Genomic DNA, 27806 nt, shown 5'->3' with positions numbered 1-27806 from the left:
GTGCTGTTTTATGCCGGATTAACAAGAATAAGTTGGTCAATTTCTTGGTACCCACTAAGCCTCCCCCTCCACAGTTGCTAGGACATGAGGGGATGAAGGGGGAGACAAAAACAGGAGCACCCTATACACAAGCATAAAGTGAAAACCACAACCATCTCTTGCTCCCTTTCCCTCTTAATCCAGGCCTGAGGGTTAGAGGTACACATGGAAGGACCTCACTGAGCAGAGTAGGGGCTTTGAAGGGAGAGGTTGCTGGGCACCCTCTCAGCCCAGCTTCCTCTTCCCAGGCCCCCAGATGTTAAGTAGACCACCTCTAGGGGTTCTGAAAGTCTGCCTTGAGTCTCTCTCTGGCCTGGCAGCTCTAACCATCAACACACAGGCCAGAGGTGACTGACTCATTGAAAAGCAAAGAAACCAAACTCAATGGAGACTCAGGAGAAATAGACACCCCTCATGTCTGACTCCCCACTGGAAAGAACTGCAGACCCCTGCCCTGTCTGACAATAATTCAAACCGGTTTGAGTGTAGAGGAGATAGGGGCTGCAAAAGATGACCAAGTCTCCCCCCACCCCCTGTGCTCTCAGTCTTCCTCTCTGGTTATCCCTTGAGGGGTCCAGTCAGCTTTTAGAAAAGTTTCTAATCAATCTTTCTTTCCTTTACCTGCCTTAGCATCTTCCTAGAAGTGATGGCTTCTGCCTGTGAATTTGGAGGCAGAGGTTTGCCCTACAAGGGCTAGGTGTTCCTTCCTCCCATCTTGGGAGAGTTGGGGACTTAAAAGGCAAGGTCTATGGACCCTTCAAAGTTGAGGATAGCCCAGGTACCTTAATTTTTCTCTTCTTAATGCCCTCCCTGGGAAAGGCTTATTCCAAAGCCAGAGCAGAAGTTGCCGGTTTTGTTTTGAGGGTCCAGAAACCCACTCCATCGTGTAACCTACAATGCAGCTTTCTCTAAAAGGGTTTTGGCTGCAATGTTGACCAACAGTCCTGGCTTGGCCTTCGTGATGGAACTCTCACCTGCTAAAGGAGTGGGTGTGAGGTAAGTTCCTGGCAGTCTGCATTTGAATTAGGATTGTGCAAAGTTTGCAGTTCAGAGCCCAGCTGGAAGCCCGTAGCTAAAAACATGCATGTTAGAAAGAGAGCCTGCAAAATGGGGGGTGGGAATAATAGCCACTGGTTCTCTTGCGAGTCCATATAGTTTCAAATTCACTATCACATAGTTGACAGGCAGCCATCTAACCCTGAACAAAAATAGAAAACTAATTCTGCTACCCCAGACACTGGTTCATCCAGCAACACATTTGTCCCCAGGATGTGATTCTGGCTAGACATCTTCTGTGACTGAGGATAGGAGTCTCCCTGCCATGTGGGAGAATTAAGGCTAAGTGGGTGCCATGACCAAGTTCTATTTCCCTTCCAATAATGTCCTGGTGTTTGGGAAAGCCAGCTCAGGGTCCTTGGACCCAAGAGTAGGAAGCCATGCAGACTTGGGTAGATTTCATTCCATTCTCCACAGGCATCCCAGAAGCCCACAAGAGATCTAGTGTCTCTGGTACTTTCCCCTGGGCTTCTTGGCTTGGAAGTTTACTACCTCAGGTTAGTAAATTTGGACCCCTCAAATATCAAACTTCACCAATCCTAGACAAAATAACACATTAAGCCACCAATCAAGTGAGTTGAGGTCTTGTCTGTTCAAAGTCACTTATTTAGGTTCAGATAGCTGGGTTGGGCAACCCCAAGGGAGTGAACTTGTTCACCTCCAGTTCTCCCGTGTGCCAAGTGCTCGAGACAGTGATAGAACATGGTGTGTTGTCTAACTCCTAAATACCCATGTCTGCCTTGTGCACAGCTCCGAGCTCTGTGTGTGTGTAAAAAAGTGGGATACCTCAGGAAGATGAAGCTAGGCCAGGGAACTAGTCAGGGATTCCCCAGGACTCCATGGAGGGACAACATGCCCTGCTCCAAGAGTCTATCTTCCAAGCTCCTGACTGGAAAATTGGGAAGCTGTGCTCCAGGCTCAGCAGGGTGGAACCTTAAACAAAATTAAAGCAAGGCAAAATAAATTTGAAACCCAACCTACAAGTCCAAGGGTCCCTGCTATAAGTGAGATGGGGGTGGAGAGGGCAGGATGCAAGGGCCTCACAGAGGGGCGAGTGAAGAAAAGAACTTCCTAGACAGCCAGAACCAGTGAGTAGTCTGTGCCTTTCGGGGACTCCTGCTCTTCTGCCGGCAAGGTTTGGACTGGGGAAAGGTGAAGGTGGCTGGTGAGTGAGAGGAGAATAGCAGAAGGGGGTAAGGGTGGCTACTTTACTCTCCCAGTCAGAGCTAGCTGAGGCCAACTTTAAGGGGTCAAGGTACCAGAAAACTGCAAGTTTAGATAGCTTGTCCAGTGACAGAGGCTTTGAATTTGCCACAGTCTCTAGATAGGATGCGAAGCTGGAAAGAAGGGAGAGAGAGATTTTTGGAACACTGGAAACAGGGCCAGACCTTGATACCCTTAAAAATCAAAGAGTCCAAGCTCACATCTGCCCACAGCTCTTGACGTGGGGGCTGGTGACAGTGGGGAGCCTGAACTGGTTCCTAAAGAGAGAGGTAGGGCAAGACCAGGATTCCTGGCTTAGATGGCAAAAGGTACCACTAAGCAAGGGCTCAGAGAAGGAGCAGGGGAAAGCCCGTATCCCAAGACAGTTTTAGATCGTCCCTCCCGAGGGGCCCAGTCCCGGGTCTCCTCCACCCTTCGAGGGTGGCACACGCGGGAATCTTTGGGCCATTGCTAGCGGTTTCCTGACTTTGCGTCGGGTCATTGCGCACCACGTGCACCAATGGCCCCAAGGGAAGGATTTCGGCTAGCACTCCCTGGAGAAGAGGACTATCCTGGCCCCAGATTGTACAAGCGGGCAACCAACTTCTCCCTGAGCTTCCATAAGGAGTCGTGAATCGCAGTGCACGCGAGGCTCGCGGGTTCCACGCTCGCCCTGGCACATCGCTCTCCCTCACTGCTCAGCGCACCACCAGAACGGAGACTGCAATTCTGTTCCAAGCCAGCGCAGCTCACCCTCCTTGCCCATGGCTAGGGCGTTTTTGAGGAAGGATCTTCCCAAAGGAACCCATCTCTCTAAAGCGGGAGTAGGGTTCTTTAGTAACTCTCTGGGGGTGGGAGGTAAATCAAATTGCCTGTGGGCTTGCAGCTGGAAGCCAGTTATTTAGGCTCGCTGAGCCTCGTTCCTAACGGATCAGCTCTTTCGATGTTTGGGGATAAGTTGAAGAGTGAAGAGAAAACATGATTATCTTAAGTAACTCGCACATTGCCGTTTTCGTTCCCTGACTAAAAGTCTGCGTCTTGGGCCAGTTTCGCGACTGCCCACGCAGGGCCCAGACTTTGATATTTAAACCAGGCCAGGTGAAACTACCTGTTGGGGCACACTGCAGTCTATAAACCTTATCCTCCTCTCCTTACACAGTTTTGGGGAGAGCTGGAACTGTTCTGGGGGTGTTCAGAGAAGGGACATCGGCCGAAGGGCGGCGAGCGGCAGTAGCAGCAGAGTCTGGTGATGCCTGGGAACTGCACTGGCTCTTCGGCCTCGGTCTGCAGAAACTAAAGACAGCCCCATGCAGCCGAATCTCGGCGCGATTCTCTCTGATTCACTATGAAGCCGTGTGGAGGATTCTTGAGACCAGAGCGCGAGGGGACTCTCAAAAACAAAGAGCCGGGGGGCAACTTGCTATGCTCCCGCCCCCCATGGTACACTCCAACCCTTAACGTTTCTCACTACGCGGAAATTCACTCAACTTCTCCAAGAAGCAGGCGACGGATGCTCTCCTGCCACAGCCTGGGGGCTACCGGCAGCTTCTAGGCCACTTTGCTGGAAGAAAGTCATTGCCTCAAGGAGCAGACACACATTCTTAATCCAGCAGCGGCCGAAGAGCGGTTCACTTACCAGGACCTGCTGAGCCCGTGGGGAGGATTTTTAGAAGCTGGGGACAGGCAGGCTCATGTGTCCTAGAACCTGTTGGAAAGACCATTGGGACTGAAGTTTCACTTGGAAAGTGCTGGGCGCAGCCCGGCTCTGGCGCACATTTTCCAGGCTTCCAGGCAGCCAAACTGCGGCGAAGCTGCTGGAGGCACCTGGGGCTCAGGCTTTTCCATTGAGAGTTTCTGATGCGGGTTGCTAGTTGTTTGTTTTTGGTTTTGTTTTTGTTTTTGGTAGCGAACCCCACTGAGCTTGGGGAGCACCAATATTTGGAAGAGCCGTACCAAGGGTCTCATTAGAGGATCAGAAGAGATAAGCAACTTGGGGTACGCGGCGCATTTAGTTTTCTAAGGCCATGCGTTTTTTATCCCTCACGGTCACTATTTATTTGGCTGCAAACGAAATGGGAATAGATATTAGGAAACTGGGGGGAAGAAAGTGGATAAGCCTTAAATTGTTGAGAGCGCTTCTTTTTACAGTGAAGACCATAGGACTACGTGGAACGGAGAGAAATTATTAGTGAGACTTCATCGCACAGGAATGGTGGAGGAGATTGAGCCACGGAACTAGAAGATGTCTCCGATCTGTTTTGCGCACCGCAGGTTCCCCACCCGCAGTTAATCATCCTGGCAACATTTGCTTGATCTGCCCGCAAGTAGCTTGTCTTCCCGGTCCTTCCTGACACTTCCCTTCTCTGTTTACATCTTTCCACGCTGGGTCACCAGCCAGAGTTTTGGGCTGCCCGGACCTCTCGGGTGCCTTGGCAAAAACTCTTACAAACTTTTCCAGCGCACACTTGCGGGTGGGCTCTCTCCAAGCCGGTCTCTGGACTGCCAAGAGACCCTCTTCAGCCGAGAAGCCTGGAATAATTTTCAGCGCTCCGCTCCGAAGCCCCTGCTTTATTTCAGTTCAATGAGGGTGGGGAGGGGGCTTACAGACCCAAGGATAATAAACAATGCTGCTTACTGAAGATACAAAGTGGGTGCAGAAAAGAACCATGTAGAAAACTAAGCACGGAGACGTTTTTTAACAAGTGGTCAGACTCGAGGATGCCTTTGAAAAAGACTTGTAACGTAAAACCATTGGCGGTTCTCTAAAAGTACAGAATTACATGGAACAGGCGTTGTCAGAAGGTGCTGGTTGAGCGGTGTTCATTTATTGGCGTTTGCCTCTGGAGATCAGCAGGAGCTGTTGCTACCTGCCTACTCCTTGGTGCAAATCATCTCCCTATCTCAAGGTCTCATTAAAAGGGTCTTCCAGGTGTCGGTATACTGTGCTACCGTTATTCTAGATGCCCTAAGAGCTGCAAGTAATACTGGCAGTAGGGACTTTAGAGGGAGATGCAATTTTAACAGGCATTGCCCACCTAATTCAAAGACAGGGAACTCTCTCTCCTTCCTTCCTTCCTTCCTTCCTTCCTTCCTTCCTTCCTTCCTTCCTTCCTTCACACACACACACACACACACACACACACAGAGAGAGAGAGAGAGAGAGAGAGAGAGAGAGAGAGAGAGAGAGAGAGAGATTGTGTTTGGGGTGCTGTGACTGGGGATTAAGGATTCCTTTTGGGTGTGGGTGAAACTGATTTCCACTCTGCCCAATGGCCTTGGGAAAGGGCTTCCCATCTGCTATAAACACCCCTCCTTACAATGTCAGAAAATCTGCCCACAAATATTGGCACCAAGCTGCCGTGACAGGCGGTGCTGCTTTAAATAGGAGGAAGGCAAACGACCCGGGCAGGCAAAAAGAAAGTCACAACCTTCCCAATGATCAGGCTACCTGCCTCCAGCCCCCCCAAATCCAAAGGCAGAGACCTAGAAATTCTTCTTTCTTGAGCAGAGCAGAGAGTGTATTAGCTGGATCCCAGACCTCTGTTCGATTTTAGAAACCATGTGTAGTACACATGCAGATGGCTCCCTGAAGACCAGTTGTTAAAGGGAAGCAAGGTAAGAGTCTGCTTTACCCTTAGCCACCTATCCCCTCTGTGCTTGTTCAGATAAAGGGGTCCAGTGGAAGAAATTTGAGAGGCGTTTAGCTCATCTCTTGTGAGCAGGATGTTCCTTTTGTTTTGTTTAAAGCCAGAAGGGAGCATTTGATTAGGGAAGGTCTGCTGGGTTCAGTCCTGGATCCTAAGACAGAATTCGCCCTAGGGAATTGAGGTGCTAGCTGTCACTTTTCCCTGGATGACCCAACCTTCAGTTATGCCCCTTCTGTTCCACTGAGGGCATTCTTCTTCTCTGGAGATGGTTGTGTGGATAGCTGCACCCATGAAACATCTGAAGGCCTTTCCCACCTCCCCTCAAAGATGATGACTTGTTTAAGGTCCAAGGCTCAGAAGTCATCTGCTCCCTAACTTTCTGTACTTGTCCTGGAGACTGCTCCTTTGTCTCTGATTGGCCCCGCTCGGCACAGCCTACAGGGCAGTTTCTCCTAGGAAGCATTCTATCTGCTAAACCCAAGCTTGAGAGGCATCCTCCTGCAGAGTGTGACTAAATTGTAGACAGCATCTCAGGAAATTTTGGGTGAGGAGCAGATCATCTTGGCTTCTGCACAGTTTTCTAAACCAACTGGGCTCTGTATTGTCACTTTGAAGAAACTGAGGCACGGGGGGGGGGGGGGGAGGAGGGGGCAGATTTTACCCAAGGATGTGGGAGGAGCTGAGAGCAGGGCCTGGAGCAGCCTCAGGACATCTTGAGTTTGGAGTTCATTTGCTCAATTTGAAGGAGGTGCAGAAGCTGACAATGAGCTACTGTTTAGTGGGTATCAACTGTGTGCCAGAGCACGTGCCATCTAGACATGTTACATAAGTCATCTTCCTAGCAGCACTGACGAGTCTCATTAGACCCAGCAAAATGTAAAAGATATAATAGGAAGACAGGCATAAATCAAATTTCTTCAAGTAATATAAAAGAACATAAACTGAAAGTGAAAGCCTTCAGCTTCACTCTTCCTCCCAAAATACCATCTATAGTTTTCATCTCAGTGGCCAAGTATATACCTGACAAATGCTATCATCTTTTTTATGAGTCGAAAAGAAATGCTCTCAAGTAAACACAACATGGCTGCCTGTCTCCAGGCTCAGCCCTTCCCATTGCTTTCTGTGAACTAATAAGATGTAGGTGAAATTTGTGAGTGAAACATTGTGATCAAAAAAGTTACAAGACGAGAGTTGATAACAGCTTTTTGTTTTCTTTCTTTTTTCCTTTCTGTCCTGTTCAGGAGCCAAAATTGCTACATGTTTTCAGACACTGAGACCATATTAATTATCTGTAATAATTGTATAAATCCTAGACCTTGTTATAATTGTATAAACTGTTCTTCTCCAAGTTTCATAACCAAGATCCTAAGGCTGCCTCCATCCTGTGGTAGGCCAGGGCTGGGGAATGCCCATTAAGCTATGGCTTTCCTTGACTATCTTTTAGAGTTGTTGGGAGACTTCAATGAGAGATAAGAAAAGCGACTGTGTAAATTTAAATCCTCTTTCTATAAATGTAATTGCTTTTTTTCTAAGATGTCTTTAGGACCCTCTATGCAGATGGAACAATGGAAAATTGTGGTTTTGGTTTTTTTTTTTTTCTAGAGATGAAGGGGAGGTGTCTCTCTTTTAGAGCTGGCTATTCAGACCAGACTGGGCTCAGATTCACGGAGATCTGCTTGTCTCTGCCTCCTGAGTGCTGAGGTTAAAGGTTGAGCTGCCACATACAGCAAATTTGGGGACTTTTCAGAAGGCTATGCTTTTGGTGGTTGGTGGTTACAGGAGATGCTCATTTATCTGTGGGAACAGGAGTGCAGAGTATCTCATATGGGAAGACTTTAGCATGTGTGGAGTAGATTTCTTCCTGCTGAAGTTGGTTAGGGCACAGAGAGATATAGGTACACTGTATTGAGTGGGTGACTGAGAGTAGCAGAGGTGTGCACCCCCCCAGATGCTTAGGCCTGTCCGTTTGGTAAATATTTATTACCAAAAGCTAGTCACAGACTGTTGGGGACACATGCCTGTAAGAGGGTAACAGTTTCCCAGGAGCAATTCTTTCATTTATTATGTTTCTTTTGTGAGTGGAAAGAGTGAATATGTGCCTTTTCTCACCTGATGCTCATTTTGTCCTGATTTAAAAAAATTTTTTTTGCTTTGCATCTTTCTTTTGGAGCGTGATGAGAAGTGACAATAGGCCACTGGTAGGGTCTCCTAGGCTTAGCAGAGACACAGTCATGGGAAGGCTGCTAGTCCTTCCTGCTAAAGCCTGCAGCATGCACACAAGACTGCCTGGAGAATCTGGTGGCCTCTAGGAAGGAAAGAGAAGAGATGAAGGAGCCTGGGGAGTCAGCTGGTTCCAAGAAGAAATGTGTAAGTAGAGGAAAATCGAGTTTCTTAAGCCCAGCAAGGCTTCAGAGCCTGTCTCAAGGCTCTGAAGAACACCAGGACAAAGGATACTGCGCCCCCTGGTGTTAGACTCATAATGGATTCCAGAGAGCTGTGTGGAGACCAGCAGCCAGGAGCTTCCTAAACCAACCACAGAAAAGTTTCTTTTGTTTGCTGAGCACCTTGGAGTGGAATTTGACCTTCCTTTCTCAATTCCGCAGTCTAAGTAGAGACTCTGCTCTAGAGAGAGCTGTGTGCTGCATGCGGGCTACTGTGTTTTATTTGGTTTTCTTTGCATAAAATTTAGGCTAGCAGGACAAAGCTTGTTTAAAAAGCAAACCCTTTTGGTTGGTCTGCAAACAATAATTCTGCCTTGTGGGTGATGATCTGGTTTGAGGGGAACAATTTAAAATTTCAGAACCCCTTATTCCTTCTCTTAAAAGCAAACAGTTTTGAATAAGATGTTCAAGGGCTCCCTTAAGCTCCAGTGTTGAATAACTGGTACACTGAGCCATCTTTTCTCAGAGCCCTGCAAATGGAATTTGTTAATTTCTTTGCAGGTGCCGGCACATTTTAGCATCTAAAGTTTCCTGATTCTGAGCAAAGATTTTCTAAAAGCGCAAAAAATATATCTCTTTTCAGCTCAGAAGCCCCTCACCCTCTAGTCTCAAGTGAAAACCCAGCTAGGAAGCTGGAGAGTGAGCGAGCACCACTCAGTCTCTGCTATTTCTTTTAAAAATAAAGTACTAAGTGTTGTGCTGGAAATTCTGCTCAGTGTCGCATGTGGTAGGTGTGAATACATGCTTTAATTGTTCTAGGCACTAGACCAAAAACTTCCCCAGAATTAGCAGGGTTTTCAGCTATAATCTGGCTAACATTTTTCTGCAAATAGGTATGAAGACCAGACTGAGTTGCCATCAAAATTTACAGCTATTCCTCATCCAGTCAGGTGATCAGCCCCGGGGAAGAATTATGGCGCCACTGAGAGTTTTCCACTCCTCAAACCTGTATGTCTTGTCTCTGACGTGAGCAGTCGGTTATGCCTCCAGGCAGCCCCTTCCTTCTGCACTGCCTTTCAACTGTTATCTCTGTGCAATGGGCACAGTTTATTATTATTATCATCACTACTAGGGATCTCATGATTGCCCCATAAAGAATACTTGAGCAGCAGCCTTAGTTCTGTAGCTATGAAGAGAAAGGGTGCAGTTGTTGTCCTGTATGAGATAGTGTCTGGAGGAACCGGTCTCCCCCTGAGAGAGGTAAGCCAGGAAAAAGAACGGCACACAGATGCCCATGAGATGCTTTGTGGTAACTCACTCCTGCCTCACAAAGAGAAGACACTGGGTGAGAAGGCTTTACCAGATGGCTAATGGCAGTGACTTGGAGTACTGTGTCCTCCATTAAAGGAAACAACTATGTTATAGGCTAAAATGCATGATTCCAAAATTCACGTTACAGTTCTAATCCCTCGTACCTCAGAGTGTGGCTGTATTTGGAGATAGGTTCATTTTTAAAAAAACTCCATTCATTGATCACTTGTTTATTTGTTGTGTGTATGCACTTATGGAGGCCAGAGGACAACTTGTAGGAGTTGGCCTTCCACTTTTTGGGTTCCAGGGATCAAATTTCATCAGGCCCAGGTGATAGGTTCTTTAGAGACATAATTGGGTCTCAGTGAGGTAAGCCTTAATCTAGGGTAACTGACCTGGCACCAGATGAAAGGTTGACAGAAACGTGGATAGAGCTAGACCATATAAAGATACAAGGACAAGGAGACCAGATGCAAGGACCAGAAGCCCAATATAAACCAAGGAAAGATCCTCAACCCTGCTGATAACCTTGGTCTCAGATGTGAGACTCAAACTGTGAGGCGATTGCCTTTGTTTAAACTGCTAGATTTTGTGGCGTTGGATTGAGGCAGTTCCATCAAACTAAAGCAAGTTGGTATGTGGCAGGAGCCAATTATGTGCAGCCATTTGGAGATACAGATCCCATGTCAACAGATTTTCCAGTGTGAGAGTCTTTTATTTTTAAATTTTGGCACGAGGGCTGGCTTTATGGGTGTGCAACATAAGCAGTCACACAAGATCTATGACTTAGAAGCGGTCCATGTTTGTCTTGATGTGCTGCTCTCTCCAGCTTCAAATTCTTAATTTCCAACAGGGATCTTGTCTTTTCATATGTGACTAGGCCTCTGGACATCATGGAACTAGTCTAGTGACAAATGATATGAAATGCAAGTGATGTGTATATTAAGATTATGGGAGCCCAAATCAAACATGGCTGGAGGCTACAGTGACCTTGGGATATTGCATTGAATTTTTTGTTCTAACTGCATTAAGATTTTCCATCCCTGATAATCACTGGGAAAGAATTTATAGAACCCAGAAGTTTGCCAGGGATGGAAGGAAAACCACAGATATGATTCTCTTAGATGAACTAATGTGGCCCAGGCTGTTGTTGTTGTTATTGTTTGGGTTTTGGGTTTTTTGTTTGTTTATTTGTTTGTTTTAGAGTTCAGCTCTAAGAACCTTACAAGTATCATTTTATTGTTTTTTTTGTTTTTTTTTTTGAGACAGGGTTTCTATGTATAGCCCTGGCTATCCTGGAACTCACTTTGTAAACCAGGCTGGCCTCGAACTCAGAAATCCACCTGCCTCTGCCTCTCAAGTGCTGGGATTAAAGGCGTGCGCCAACACTGCCTGGCTTATTGTTTTTTCTTAATTGAATTAATTTTTAATCTCTGTGTGTAGGGTATGCATATCAATGCTTGTGTGTAGACACGTGTATATGTACAGGCCAGAGGTCAGGCTTCTTCCTCAATCTCTCTTCACCTTATTTTTGAGACAGTGTCTCATACTAAATAGAGAGCTCACGCATGGTCTACAGTGGCTGCCCCAGGGGATTCTGGGGATCCTCCTGTCTCTCCCCTTATTGCCAGCACTAAGATTAAAAACACATCAGCACAGGAGACCTTTATATAGGTACTGGGAATCCAGATTAGGTTCCCAGGCTTTCATGGCAGTACTTTATCAACTGAACTCTCCCCTCAGACCCTCAGTGAGACTTTGGGTGTGAGTGGAACACTTTGGCTTAAAAGCCGTATGTTTGTGTGTCAAGCCAATAATGGGTTAAGTGTTATGATTAGCTCTAACTGTCAATTTGACATAAACTCTAATCGCATGGGAACACAGTTTCAATAAGGGATGGTGTACACTGGGTCGGTACAAGTCTGTAGAGGATTATCTTAATTAAGCTTATTGACGTAGGAAGACCAAGCCTTCTGTGGGTCCAACCACTGCCACAGCAGAGGCTCGGTTCGGAGCTGAGTGAGCGAAGAAAGCCACTGAGCATAAGCAACCACTGCCACAGCAGAGGCTCGGTTCGGAGCTGAGTGAGCGAAGAAAGCCACTGAGCATAAGCAAGCCAAGGAACAAGTGTGCATTCGTGACTGTGGTTGGGATGTAACCAGCTGTTTCAGGTTCCTGTTTTGACATCCTTACAACGATTGACTATAACCCTGAATTATAGGTTGTAAATCCCTTTCCCTGTATGGTGTATGGTACTTTTGGTCAGGGTGTTTTGTCACAGTATCAGAAATAAAACTGAGGTTAAAAAACAAACAAAAAACAAAAAACCCCACCTTTGCTCCCTCTATGCTGAACTGTTCCTAGGTTCCTTACGAGGATCCCAGTTGGGATGAGTTTGGAGGATAAATAAGCCTCGGACCACCTGTGCGTGGAAATGTGCAGCCTCAGTCATGTACTATAGATGAACCGCGAGATATCTTTCCATTTCCTGGAGCGTGTCATAGCAGGAGGTTAGAGTCTAGAAGAAAAAGGTTTAGATCCCATTTAAAGTATTGCAGCTATCAGTGAGACCGGGCCAAGGGGCTGTTGCGGAGGCCCCTGCTTTTCTGGATATGCGTTGATTTATAAAGCACGCTGACAATAATGTAGTGGAATGTTTGGACTGGAGGTCTGCTTTGCTAGTATTCCCGCCCAGCACTAACCGGAGAGTGTAAATTTCAAAAGGAGTTATTCCTTATGCATGTTTTATGCCTATTCCCTCCAGGGAATAAATGAAAACTTGTTTGAGACACTCTGCATTCCTTGGAAGAAGGTCACTATACATTAATATAGAGCTCTCTTTTTCTTTGCAGGCCCAGGACACACAGGACGGATGCTTCCAAGTCACTCGAGGGACACCTGTGTCTCATGCCTGTGTCTCAGAAGTTGCTTCCCCTGCCTCTGCTCTGTGAATTTCCCAAACTCTCTAACTCTGATTCATCTTCATTCACTCTTCTCTGTAGTTTGTGTGTAAAGAGCCCTTAAAGCCCTTAAAGCAATACGGTGGAGGGTTAGAGTTGTGAGCCGGTGGCAGGCAAGGCCTAAACTTGGTGGTACAGCAAAGGAAATTTCGTGGTACTTGCTCCTGAGTCTGGGAATCACAGGCTATCCAGCCTCTCCCCTATTACTAAGAAACAGTAGAACTTAGGGAAATGGATGATTCCACGTTTAAGAGGCTTGAAATTGTATACTTGGCATTTCTGATTTCGGCTCTAAGATTCTGTCCCTTCGCCCTAGAGAAAATGAGAAATGTAGTTACAACTTTTCATTACAAAAACGTTGCATTAAGAGAAATGGAGAATCATGCCCACATAAAACATGTATAAAAGTGTTCGTGATTTGATCAGGGCTGGGGATATAGCTCAGTCATGGGGCGCTTGCACAGCCATGTGCATAACCCAAGGTTCAAGCCCCAGCACTGACAAAGAGAAGCAGAAGGAGCAGAGGTATTCACAGCAGCCTTTTCCATATAGGCATGAAAGGGAGAGTTTAAGTGCCGGTTGAGGAATGGAGAGTGTAAAATGGCTTGTCTATAAAACTGGATTCTGGTCATCAGTAGAGAGGTTTGAAGTGATCGATATGGTGGATGAGTCTTTAAACTTCTTCTTAAGTCATGAAGCCAACCAGAAGGAAAGGCAGATACTCCGTATCTCTGGAGTACATAGGCATACCATTGTAGAGAAAAAGCACCATACTTGTTACCTGGACGTGGAGTGATGAACAGACTTTGGGAGACAGCAGAGTGGAACAGGATTTACTTGAGCGGTGATAAAAAAAATGTTCTTGAATGAACTCAAGTGATGCTTGCTCCACTTGATCGCTGCGTTAAAAAAACCACTGAATTTTACCTTTGGATGGGTGAATCAAATGGTACATTCATTACAGTTCAATAAAGCCATGAATATAGGTCTGGACTGTCTTTCTTTCTTTAAATCTAATTGCCTTCTGAAAGTGCTTCTAAAATCAAAAGCAGATACTACAAGTAGAAATGAGAATGTAAACAACAACAACAGCAGCAGCAAACAACAACAAAACCCAACCAAAAACCAAAGGATCAGTGGGCTTCCTGGAAAGGTTCTGACCTGAACATCAATGACTACCCACAATGCACATACCTATGTCTTCTCTAAACTTAAAGAGTTTTTATTGCTACAAAATCATTAGAATATATTTAAGTGGGATCTGGAGAGATAGCCCATTGTGGTGAAGAGCACCCTCTGCTCCTGCAATGGGCCTTTCAAAGGTAGGGTTTTTGTTGTTCTGACTTAACATCATGACCAAGAAGGACAGCTTGGGGAAGAAAGGGCTTACGTGGCTTACACTTCCGCATTGTAGTGCATCACAGAAGGAAATTAGGACAGGATCTCAAGCAGGGCAGGAACCTGGAGGCAGGAGTTGGTGCAGAGGCCAGAGAGTGGTGTTCTTTACTGGCTTGCCCAACCTGCTTTCTTATAGAACCCAGGACCAGCCCAGTATTGGTACCACTCACAATGGGCCAGGCTCTCCCCCATCAATCACTAAGTAAGAAAATGCCCTCCAGCCCTAACAGTATGAAGGCATTTCTCAATTGAGGTTCTCTCCTTTCAGATAACTCTAGCTTGCATCAACTTGAAATCAAACTCAGCAGCACAACTGACCCTTTGTCAGCTTGACGCACAAGCACATCATTGTTGACACATAACTTTTCCTTTCTTGTGCTTTCCCAAGATTACACATTAATATCATCAACATTACAATACAAGTATTCCAAAATTTTAAAGTTCCATGGTCCTTTAAAAAAAAAAATCAACCTCTTTGAATTAGCCAGTCTCTAAAAATCCAAAGTCTCATAAAATTCAGTCTTTCAACTGTGAACTCCTGTGAAATCAAAAGTAAATTAAATAGTTTCTCGCCTCGAGAGGGAAGAACCAGGGAACTGTCACCATTGGAACAAAGCAAAACAAACTTCAACAGTATAAATAGCTTAATGACCAATGTCTGGGATTCACTCACAGTCTTCTGGGCTCCTCCCAAGGGTTTGTATCACTTCTCTGGCTCTGCCCTCTGCAGCACACACAGCTTGTCTTCTAGGCTCCTGCTGGCTAAGTTCCTCCCCAGCTGCTGCTGTTCTTGGTGGCTCTCCCGTGGTACTGGCAGTCTTCTGTTTCAACTGGGCTGTACTTTCATCAATAGCTTCTCACTGAGCTCTCTTCATGGTGCCAAACCTCAGCTTTTCTCCATGTCCCCTTCAATTGTGGGGTTTCAACTGCTACTGAGGCTGCATGGACCATCTCCAATGGCCTAATCTCAGCTGTTTCTCATGACCCCTTCATGCCTTCAAAACCAGTACCACCTGGGCACCTCTTACACCACCAAGTTCAGCTATCAGCATAAGGTGCACATTTGGCCACCTCTGGAACACAACTTCTTTGTGTAGACTCTGAGGAAATACTCCTCAGATTTCATTCACCTCAATGATGCTGCTCTCTTCTTAATCACCTTAATCAAGGTTCATTTCTTAGCTCCAATTGATCAGCTTCTATTGTCCCAGCAAAGCAATGGTTTTACTTCATTGGCTCTGGTCTTTGGTTAATCACAGCCAATCCTTCGGCTAATCAGAACCACAAATTCTTGACTCAAAGTCTCCGTACAGTCTTTGCTTCCTTCGGAAATAAGCCAGGCCCCCATTGTCTGAACTGCTCTCAAGATTATCTTCCAAGCACCTGCACAACCATCCATTGAGTTAACACTCAGTGGTTTTTCTAGCCCAAAGTTCTAAAGTCCTTCCACAACACTCCCCAACACAACCCAGACAGTTTTGTCACAGCAATGCCCCACTAGCCTGGTACCAACTTGTCTTAGGGCTTCGATTGCTATGATGAAACGCCAAAAGCATAGTTGGGAATGAAAGGGTTTGTTTGGCTTATATTTCCACATCATAGTCCATCACTGAGGAAAGCCAGGACAGGATCTCAAGCAGGGCTGGAACCCGGAGACAGGAGCTGATGCAGAGACCATGGAGGTGTGCTGTTTACTGGCTTGCTCCTCATGGCTGCACCTACTTTTTTATAGAAACAAGGACCCAGGGATGGCACCACCCACAATGGGCTGGTCCCTCCCCAGAAATCACTAAATAAGAAAATGCTCTACAGTCTGATCTTATAGGGGCATTTTCTCTATTGAAGTTCTCTCCTTTCCAATAACTCTAGCTTATATCAAGTTGACATAAACTAGCCAGCAGAGGGGCTGGGTTCATTTCCTAGCACCCATGTTGAATGCTCACTATCACCTGTAACTCCAGCTTAAGGGGATCCATACCCTTTCCTGGCCTTCACAGGTACCTGCACTTATATATGTGCACATACCCACACATACATATACACATATGCACCTAATTAAATATAAGCAAATCTTACATACCTAAGATATTTAAATGATTCTGAAGTTGATATATCGCGGTTCTCTTCCCCTCTTTTTTAGGTACTAACACTCCAACTTTCCCTGAAAGAAAGTGATAACTCCATTTTCAGTTTACATGCTGGGGTTACTGCTGACAGACTCACTACCCTAGACACGATGACTCATGCTTCATCACTTGGCACATCCTGTCAAATGGAATGCTGACTGATGCCAGCTCACATTGACCCATATGATCCAATTGGGTCCAAACAGAAAGAGAACTCCTGAGCTGTTTGTTATATTCAATTGGTGTAACAATTTAAAGCACACGAAATGAAATCAACGTAAAAGTCTCAAAAGGAGCAATGCTCCTGCCTCCTCCACTCCCGTCCTTTCAGTTCATTATATCACCGCTTGGGGTCTTGAGGCTACTAACATCTATTAGTGGAAAGACTGTATAGTGACACGCTGTTGGCATCTCAAGTCCATGATCAGGGATTCCCCCTCAGTAGCCTGGCATTCATCAAGGGGGCATAACTGACGGAATGGGGCCAGTGCTATTGAGTAAGTTTCCCCTTTCTCGAGGAGGACATTGTTAAACATTGGCCAGCTATGGTGGGAGGGCGCCTAAAGATATGTCTAGATCCCATTTCCCAGAACTTGTGACTATAGCCTCATTTGAGAAAAAGCCCTTTGTTGCTGTAATTACATTAATCATTTTGATGAGATGACCTGTGTTATCAGACAAGGAGAAAACAAGGTGAAACATACATGCAGAGGAAGTGAGGGGCAGTGTGACCACAGAGGCTGAAGTTAGAACGGGATTGCCCACAAACCGGAAAACATTCCCAGAGTCACCAGAAGCTGCCAGAGACAGAAACAGAATCTTCCCTCTAGTATCTAGAGGCAACGTGGCTCCACCCACACTGTGCTTTCAGAAACCATGCCATCCAGAAAGAGTAAAGAATACATTGTGTTCTCTTAAGTAGCTTGAAGTTGGTAATAAGATAGCTAATATGGGAGACTGCCATTGCAGTTTTGCCCAGTGGTTTGGGGATGAGCACCCGGCTGTGTGCAGCAGGACAGGAAGTTGGCTTCTCCTGGGAAGGAAACTCCTTCTGCCAGGGTTTGCTGAGTGCTTTCACCTGTCACCATAGTGCCCAAGACAAAAACAGTGGAGGGGGAGGAAGCTGTGTCTCAGTGGGATTCTCCTGTGGGTAAAGACATATATTAAATGAGCGAGTTAATTCCCCTTTATAGCAATCTCCTAGACAATCTTTAGAGTGCATTTAAACATGTTTACTTACACAGGACACAAGGAGTGCATACACTGCTCTCTTTTAGTGGATGTGACAATTCTTTTAAATTAATTTTTATGATGGAGTCCATGATTTCTGGACAGTCCTAAATTCATGTAATGTAATTATTTTTCCCTAAGGAGAAGTTGTTTAATATGCATTTAAATATTCATAATTCTTCCTGAGATAACATTTACATGCTTTTACAAATCATACAAAACCATTTGGATGCTGAAGTGCAACTTAGAGACAGAGTGTATACTTAGCTTGTGAGAAGCCTGGCTTGTATTCCTACTGCACATGCGTGCGTGCTTGCACACACATGCCCACACACATGCATACACATACACATAAAGAATAGGCAAAAGAAAGAGTGGGATATGGATTTTCAGAGGAAAATATTACATTATTATTTAAACTTTCTTATTGAGTAAAATATTATTTACCAAAAAGAAAAGACAATTCTTAAGAACAAGCAAACAAACGACCTTCCATAGATGAAGGGTTCCTCTTAGGCCATAAAACAGACATTGATACAACAACAGTATTTATTCACATCTGCTCTCCAGCCACCAAGATGTTTCAGGAGATAAGGATTATTCATTATGAAGCTAAAGAAAACTGAGAGAAAATAAAAGCTTAGTTTTAAAACCTCCCACCCCATCCCGCTCCCTGTGTTTATATAGTCACACTATGTAGCTCTGGATCTTGCTGGACCAGGCTAACCTTGACCTTTCAGAGATCCACCTGCCTCTACCTCCCAAGGGTTGGAATTAAATAAGCCCCATTGTAGCCTAGAAAACTGCAAACACGGCAGCTCTATCCATGACAAAGGTAGACAGACTCAAAAAACGTTTACAGGAAAGACTAGAACACACAAAACAAGAACTTCTTTACGTTAACAAAAAAACCCCACTTTTCTGTATTTATTACTCATTCTCCATAACACTGGTCAAGAGCAGCCCTACAAGCCTGCCTTTTTCTCTAAAGCTAAAAGTGAACTCACCACCAAAGTTGAAATATAAGGGACTGGAAGAAATCAGTGATTTGTTTCTTGATGGTAACTTTATGGCAAAGATATGCGTTTCTTTACACTGAACTGTTTTCTTCATGTGGAAATGGCTGATAGAGATCTAGGAATGGATATAATTAAGCAGTGTGTGGCTCCTGCTCTAAGATGCTTTTTCTTTTGTTTGAAGTCCAGCAATTCAACATCTGCTCAGGAACCAGAGTTGAGGAGCAGAGTGAAGCCCTAGAGACATATCAAAGCTGCCTGGACAAAGGCTCGGGATGACTGCGCTACGGAACCATCCTGCCTTGGACCCAAATCGACATTGATGACCTAATATATCTTTCCCAGAACTGACGGCCATAGCTTTATGAGCATCCAGAACTGGGTGCCTGCCATTGTCAACAAACAGAGCTTCTCTGGGGCTTTTCTAAGTGCAGACACCAAGAACCCCAAAGGCAGGCCGTGGTCTCTCTGGGCCTCGCATTTTGCCACACGCACGCAAGCACGCGGGATAAATCTCTGCTTTGAAGGATGGTCCTGTAGGAAAAGGAGGCGTGGCTATTGCTCTCCCACACTATCTTTGGGTGCAGAAATCTGTGATGCTGACTCCCTGAGACGCCTACAGTGAAGATAATGAAACTTAGGTTAATGGCTCTTCCTTCTCAGGGCTTCTCCCAAAGCCTGATTGTGTATTTGGGATTTTGAGTCCTCTTTACTGGGTTCTCTTAATTGTATATAAGCTATAACCCCCCCCCAATGAAGACCCATTAGAGAAAGTACACCAAAATTTATCCAGATGAAAGCATAAAAATTAAGCACCAGGCTGGAGAGAAGGCTCAGTAGTTAAGAGTGTTTGCTGATCTTCCAGAGGACTTGAGTTCAATTCCCAGTACCCATGTAAGGAGGTTCACAGCTGCTTGTACCTGAAGCTCCAGGGGCTCTAACTTCCTCTTCTGGCCTCTCTGACACCTCTACACGTGTCTTATATACACACAGGAACACATACATACACATAAACATGATTAAATATAATTACCTCTATCTTTTATGAGCATGCCTTCACCCCTGGCATGGCACCATCTGCCTAAGACTCCTTTTGTCTCTGGTTGTAAGTTGTACTCTCTTAACTACAGCATCAAGCCACAGAGTAGCCAGAGTTCAAGTTTCTCCACATCAGCTCCTCCCTATTTCCTTCTGGGGTAATAGTTGCTACAATGGCTCATAAACTCTGAACGCTAGAACTTCCATGCATGGTCTTTTCAGCTCTGGGGTCTCACTGTTTCCAGTGTCAGCATAGTTTGCTTGCCAGTAAAGTCAATAGGTTTGGACTAGGCTTCCAGGCTTTGCAATGAGAGCTCCCAGAGGACCAGGCTGTAGGAATGTTGCTGGATGTTATTCTGAATACAGAAGCGATGCTGTACATCTATGCACACACATATACATGCACACATAAAAGTAACTCTAAGCAAAAAAATATGCAGCCTAGATAATGAAAATCTACAATTACATGGAGCTAAAAAGAGCAGATATTTTTTTCCAAGACATCCATTAACATTTTACAAAACAAAAACAAACCAAAAAAAAAAATTCTAGTCTCAACAGTGTTTCATGTAGTCTGCAGAAAAGATCCTTTAAACCGCTTAACGGTCTCATTGTACTGTCTGCCAAACCGTATTTTCCTTAACCACTTGCCTATTCTCACACAGGGGTTCTTTCCACTCTCTCTGTAACACATATTCCTGCAAGCATCACGTTCCACTTGAGCACTTTGAACAGTTGTCAGCATGGTTCTCCACGATGAGTTCCCAGTAGGTGAATCACGATCAGATCAAGAGTTGGAACATTTCATTTTAATAGCTGTCATCAGACTAGCCACCAATCATTTTATATCTCTTTATACCCCTTGTGAAAGTAAGCATGAGAATTTTCTTCTGCTCTTAGAGTGGCTCTCAAGTCCTGTAGTGTGTGTGTGTGTGTGTGTGTGTGTGTGTGTGCGTGTGCGTGTGCGTGTGTGTGTGCGTGTGTGTGTGTGTGCGTGTGTGTGTGTGTGTGTGTGCGTGTGTGTGTGTGCGTGTGTGTGTGTGTGTGCGTGTGTGTATCAGGAGTAAAGAGGTCCAGCCTATGTTTATTTTCTCTCTCTCTCCCTTTGTCAGGTGCTAACAATGACATCAGAAGAGTCCTCTTATCTTGATTAACTCTGCTCTAAGGGAGCCAGCAACTGGACAGACAACCACTTAATTTAAGAGGTTAAAAAACTATTACAATTTCTTACTTGTCTCCTGATGAAGTTATTAGAGACAGCTTATCAGAGAGTAAATAGAAAGTGTGTCAAAGATAGAAAGCTTTGTAACTGAATCGCTACAGATGTGCAAACTGATCGTGATTGTTGGCCTGCGGTTTTTATGGATTCAACACATTTGACCTAACAGCATATGTTTACGTATGAGCAACTCTTGAATTTTATCTTTATGTCTATTTAATCAAAGTAGATTTTGTTTAAAAAATATCTACTGTTTACTAGCACATGAAAAGAGAAGTGGAGGACATCTATTGAATGACATCTAGTGACCCTTAGTGGATGACAGGGTCTGCCAACTTCTGATCTAAGGTTGTTAAGAGCCACTGTGCTTACACCTCTGGTAGCAGGTCTGTGCAGACACTGTCAGAAGATAGAGAGGTCATCTAGTCAGAAGATTGGAGGGCTGTTCTGCGGAGCTTTGGTAAGAGATAGAGATAGAGAGAGAGAGAGAGACAGAGAGAGAGAGATAGAGTAGTCAGACAGCAGGGGTTAAGGGGGTCCCTGGCAGCCTCATATCGACCTGCCTGGTGATCTAATTGTTTTATCTACTGTTTCATTTGGAGCCGACTGGCTTCTCGTTTTCCACAGTTGTGAGGTAGATATGAAATAATGCCCATTTCATAGCAGTGTGGGCTACTAACTAGCACTACTTGCAAACCACTTAGCCTAACCTTGCCCATGTCAAGGGCTCAGTACATGTTTGGTATTTTATTGGGAAATTTTGCTTTGAAAAAAGATTCTGCTACTAAAATAAAGTTTTGAAACCACTAATTTGTTTCTTGTCATCTCTACAATGAGGCAATTAATTCTGCATAACATTTTATTTATTTCCTGTTTCTCAGTGCAAAGGCTCGTTTCTTTCTCCAACTGTGTCTTAATTTTGTGGACAGTGTTAGAGGCTCTGAGAGTAAACTACCTTCCCACACACCAACAGGCTCTGCTCCCGCTTGAAGTGGGCAGAACATGGCTACTCTTTGGTCCCATTGCTTTGTAGAAGTGTGATGGAACAAATGTTTCTTCTGCCCCGTGGGACAAGAGTCTCCCTGAGACCTGGAACAAGAACTTTGCCAGACCTTAGAAATCTTACTTAGGGGCCATCTTTTCCATAGTTCTATGAACACCTGAAAAGATTTCAGAAATACACATTTCTACTTTCTGAGGCAGGCTGAGATTTTTAGTCTTGGCCAGATATCTTTAACGGGGAGAATTCATTCTACAGACATACATTCTTATCAGTCCTTTGCTTAGGAAAGCTTGTCTTTGTGTAGGGGAAGTTTTCAAGTCTTAACTAATGAATCACAGACACAAGGCAGGAGGGAGAGAGCGTCTAGCGTTTTCCTTTCTGACTGGTCTAATACGAGACCAAAAAGCTATTGAGCGAAGTAAAACCTCCCAGACTTTATCCTTTCTACCCAGGAACTCTTTCTGTGCCAGTCCTTGCAGCAGCCTGAGAGCCAGACATGGTTTTAGGCAGGGACTTTTCTGCGTCAGGGACACTCAGAGTCTGTGGTCGACTTAGGAACAAGCAGACATAAAAACTGTAGAATTAAGGGATGAAAACATCATTTAATGAAACCCCGCCCTCCAGACGCTCTTGATCAAAGTCTGTGCTTGCACTAAGACAATCGATCTACAGTTGCATACATAAAATTTTGGCAACACTCTGTCCTCGGTGCTTTCAACAGCGGCTTTAGCCCCCGAGTCTGGGCATCGTCCCAGAACTCTGATCCAGTTGCTTTACGCATACCAGAAGACACACCACCGCAGACGAGGCCCGAGCAACCACTTTCTTTTAACCTCGCGTCTGTGAGAAATTACTTTCCAAAAACATAAGTGAAACCCGATGTCTTCTCTGGGTGGTTATTTTTGCGCCTATGAAGTCAATAAAACTCTCCAGATTTATTAGACGGCCCTGCTGCGGAAGACAAGACCACTTCCTACTCCCTAGCGGAAATGTGGGTCTTTCCTTCCTCTAACTTTTTTACCACACATTTTAAATTTTATTTATTTCTTTTATTTCCCCCCCCCCCCAGAAAACTTGTTAGACCTTCCAAAGATAAGTGACTTGGCCTGTTAGTCCATTTCCAGTCTTTTGCATCCAAGAATGACAGAGCAAATGCACCGTAGGAAGCTGGGGTTTCTCTTTTTGCCTCCCATCTTAAAGGGATTTTGTGTGTGTGTGTGTGTGTGTGTGTGTGTGTGTGTGTACACGCGCATGCGCGCGCCTTGGAATCAGGAAGGAATTTTGCTGTCTCTTCCATCACAGCAAAGGTAGCACCTATGGCTAAGTTATCCTACTGTGAGAGCTCACTATCCACGGGCCAGTGGCCATGACAATGTCAGTCACCTTCAATTCTCTTTAGGGCAACAGTTTTTACTGAGCCTGTTTGCTTTGTCACTGAATTTGAATTTCGAGGGAGGGATGCAAGATGTAGAGGCAAGATCAGTTTCTTAGGGGAGGCACAAATGCTAATGAGTAAAACTCCTTTAGTGTGACCAGATTCCATCACAAACAGTGGGAGGTTGGGGGGGGGCACAGATTCAAACAGGAAAGGCCATGGATGGCTTCTCAGATACTCTGTGTGTGTTTAAAGAGGAGTAGGCACCCGCCAACTGAACTGGGGGTGGCATGGTAGGAAGAGGGTCGATAAGTGCTGGTGAAGGACCAGGGCGGTGAAATTGCCTGGTACAATCTGGGGTCTCAGAAGCTGAACAGGGAATGAACGCCAAAAGATTGGGAACAGCCTGTGTTCACATGTGAAGGTGGGGATTGTTTGTGACAATGCGGAACTACCCCCAGGGTTTAGTGTTGGAAGACTGTGGCATCATAATCAAGTAGAGAGGATGCAAGCAGCTAGGTGCTGAAGGACTAAGGCTAGCTCAGCAAGGAGGGAGGGGAGAGGGAGACTTAAGGAATGGTTAGGGAGCAGACATGGGCAAGCAGTGGAGGGGTAAATATTCCTGTCCCAGAATGTCTTGAAGGGTTACATTTTGAATGGAAATTGCCTCTCTCATCCTCTTACCTCTCAGTTGGTGAGTCAATAATTTTTTTCTCTGTTCTTTCCAAACTGACTTGATTTGGGAAGACGTTCCTTGCTTCAATCTTGGGTCACCACCTCAAGCTGTGCATTGGGGAATGGCAGGCAAAGTTGCCACTGTGCTGACACTTGCAACAGCTCTTTTTTCCTGGCGTAGTCACAGTCACTTGTATGTGGAGAACTTTGCCCCAGAACTACCCTGGCTAGCCTGAGTTTTAACCATCTTCTATTGTGCCATCAGATCTCCATCTATTGACATCATGTTTGGGTGATAACTTCTTCCACTCAGCCTACCTTGAGGCTGTGAAAGGGAAGGGGCCTTATTTGTATCATTCATCTGCTTTTGGCAGAGCAGAGGATTAAAGCATGCCCCCCCCCATGACCATATGCTTAACACCCCCCCACCAAACTGTTTCCTCAATTGTTTAATGGGACAACAGTAACACCTCACTTGGAGGTTTGGTATGGCAAGTGGATAAGAGTAAAATGAACTGATGAGAGTTAAATGAAGTCAAATCTCAACCAGCTTTCCACAGGTAAGTCTGTAACAGTGTCTGAATGCTGTGAAAGCCACGTGGTCTGTCTCTGCTTAAGCAGTTTCTTCTAACTACATGATCATCACCTCCTTTGTGGCCTGCATGCTCTTGTACCCTGCTCTCTTCATGCACCCTTGCTGTCCACTCCCATCTGACTCAAGGACAATTGAGTGTGTTCATCATAAATGTCCAACACTTCTTATTGGGACTGCTTATATACCAATGGTCTTCAGAGTGCTAAGGTCAAGATTTCTTCTCATTAATGGAGCTCCAATCCCAATATCCATAGATAATTAACCTTTATATCTACTGAAGAGAAAAGAGCCCCCCCCCCCTTTTTTTTAAATAAAATGAATCATATCAGTGGTAAGAACAAGCCAACTCAGACTGAAAGGTAAGATGTTTGGCAATGTTTTTCTATAAGACAGTGTGAGTTCAATACATTTTACTTGGCTTAGGCACAGCCCTACTTAACAACAAAGGTAAGAAATAGCTATGACAAAGGAAAATTAGACTTAAGACCAAATAAAGATAGAAATCTACGAATAGCCTGATCACCCCAACAGTGATGTTTCTTTGGACCTGGAGAGAGTCTTGCAATGCGGGGAGTCACTTTCACTGCAGGGTATTTTAAACCCCATTTTCTCTTGGAATTCTTCCTTGTTTAGGGAGTAGTTCCCAATGCTCAGATGACCACCCTTTCCTGACAGGTGGGTAATGACCCAGTTATCTGTTGAACTTTATATTTTCTTTGATGTCAGCTTTGGGAGTGAGTTTCAGTTTTTCTGTTGTAGGAGAAAAAATAATATAAAGAATTATGATTATAGTTATTGGAGAGATTTTTCACTATGGACATTAACACCCGAACCTAGATTCCCAGCAACCATGTACATAAGTTGAATGTGCTTGCATGTGTCTGTAAGTCCAGAGTTTTGGGAAGGGGCACAGAAACAAGCAGATTCCTGCAACTATTGGCTACCCCCACATATACACACATACACACACACACACACACACACACTTGTGTAGATTCACTGACAGACTCCTAAAAGATAATGAAGAGGACTGGAGAGATGGCTCATCAGCTAAGAGCACTTGCTGCTCTAGCAGAGGATCTGTTCTGATCTCAACACCCACAAAGTGACTCACAACCACTCATAGCTCCAGATACAGGGGATTCTATGCTTATGTGAATACCTACATACACAGGAGTGCAATATATATATATATGCAGGCAAAGAGGACATCAACCTTTGGCCTATACGTACACGTGTATAAATGCATACACCTACAGAACAGTAATATGAAAAAAATCCTGCCCCTGCTTTTGAAGTCTACACAGTCTTCTTCATGGGTTTTTCCATGGTATGGTAGGATTTATTTTTAAAGAAAGCCATATTTCACTGGGTGGAAAACAGGCCTCTAGGTTCTAACTCTGGCTCTGACACAAATCATCTAAATGACCTTTTGGCAAATGGCTGCTACTTGACTATTATCCTCTGCCTTGGGAATGGAAGTGTTCACAGACTTGGAATACCTGGGGCATGCTTGCTCCTCCCAACAGCATTTAAATGAGGCAGCAGATAACCGTGCTGAGAAACTTTATGTGTGAGAAGATCCAGCCAATATAAGTCCCACATCCTTGCTCCATCTGCAGCAGCAGCCTCATTTAAGTAAGGTGCATACCTTCTTGCCCAGTGTGCTTACAGATTTTCTATTGCCCTTTTGTCTGCTTTGTTCAGACACAAAATATCAGAGGCTGTTTGTCAATGTACCAGCACTGGGAAAAATTAAAACCACTTTATCAATAAGACGTGGAGAGCATCCTCTGTGAGAAAGTACATAAGAAGTGGTCTGGACTGACTCAGGTGGTTGTGAGGGGCCCGGAGCTGCTGGAGGAGAGCAGGGGGTGGGTACCACTGGACAGGCACAGAGTGGCATCTGTACATCATGACACATGCAGCATATGGATCGACCACCCGCCCTGAGAGAGCCAGCCTTGCCAGGGACGCTGGCTCCTCAGAGTCCAGAGTCCTGTGATCCCCAGGAAGCTTTTTGAAAGTAATAAAATGGATGAAAACTAGGACAAAATGGCAGAACAGTCCTTCTTGTCATGGCCACGTTGCTCATTTACCAGTGGGTCTCTGCATTTCTGAGCTTGATTTCCTGGTCCTGACCGATCTATAAGCTCCTTTCTAGCCTAAGGATAAAGTGCCACTAATTTTAGCCACTTTATAAATAGAGTGAACATTCTTCAAACAATGTTGAAGAGAAGGCACCATACAGAATTTATACCAGATCTAAAACACTCATAGAAATAACACATCATAAATAAATTATCCCACTTTCTTGGTAGGCTTTTCAATTTTAAAAAGCACTCTGATGTTCTTCCTGTTTTTTTTTTTTTAATTTAGCCATGGCTATTTTTCAAATGGAATTAATGACCAAAAGCTAGTCTCATTCTCTAATTACAGTAAGAGACACTAGACAAGAGTTGATCCAGACACTGACCTATCTTGGCTCAGCCAGGCTCTGGGCAGTTTTACTGTGTGCTGGCTTAGTACCTGAGGCCAAGAAACATCTGTTGTAACATGAGGTTCAGCGGGTGCCTTGCTTAATTATAAGATGGCATTGCAGTGTCCCTTTGAGCTGGCTGGCTGTGCATCCTCATGCCTCTCTATCAAGGAAAGTGTAATTTTTGATGTTCTGTGAACTGAAGGAAATCTCCAACTCAAGGGTGGAATCACTTTGAGAGTGAAAAAGTTAAAGCTTTACCCTCAGGAAAAGGTTGAGGACAGACAAAACCATGATACACTTCTGACAGGCATTGAGAAGCTGGAGTAATGCAGGGCTTATCTGGGCAGTGAGGGCTGATTCAGAAATGACTCCTGCTTCTAGAACTGTGGGCTTTGGGCTCCTTCCTCTTTCAGGGATCTATCTGGAAGGACAAATACAATCAGAAGCACAGAGACTTCTAACTCACCTTGAGTAAGAAGACCAGCTTCAGGGTCCTGGGTTCAGAATTTATTCTTGGGGCGTTCCGGGGCAAATTGCAGGGGCTAAAGTCTCTGGCCACAGTGAACCCCCACCTTCCCAAACCTTCTGTGCTGGTGAGCAGTGAGGCTCCTGTTGGCAAAGTCTGCTTAGGAATATTTTACACCATAGCCTTTTGTAATCACTTCCAGACCATTGATGTATTTTGGATTTACATCATGTTAAAAAAAAAAGAAGTCCCAAGATCTTTTTCTAAATCGTCTTTCGTTGTTTAGACTCCTTGCCAGTTTTTTGTTTGTTTGTTTGCTGTTTGGTTAAGGGGGAAGTTGAGAAACTTTAAACATACCATTGCCTGCTCTGAGATGGCAACTCTTTTGTTCTTTCAGAGTTTCTCAGAGGAAAAAAGGGGTTGTGTGTATGTCTGGTGTGTGTGTGGATGTGTGGTGTGTGCATATGGGAGTATAGTGCATGTGTGATGTATGTGTGTGTGTGTATATATATATTTATATATATATATATATATATATATATATATATATTCCCATATGTGTGGTGTGTGTGGATATTTGGTGTGT

The sequence above is a fragment of the Mus caroli genome, unplaced genomic scaffold (genome assembly GCF_978045245.1).
Source record: "Mus caroli unplaced genomic scaffold, Mus_caroli_1 scaffold_6, whole genome shotgun sequence".
In the NCBI taxonomy this organism is placed as follows: Eukaryota; Metazoa; Chordata; class Mammalia; order Rodentia; family Muridae; genus Mus; species Mus caroli.
The sequence above is the reverse complement of the archived record's forward strand: the minus strand, read 5'-3'. Positions refer to the sequence as shown.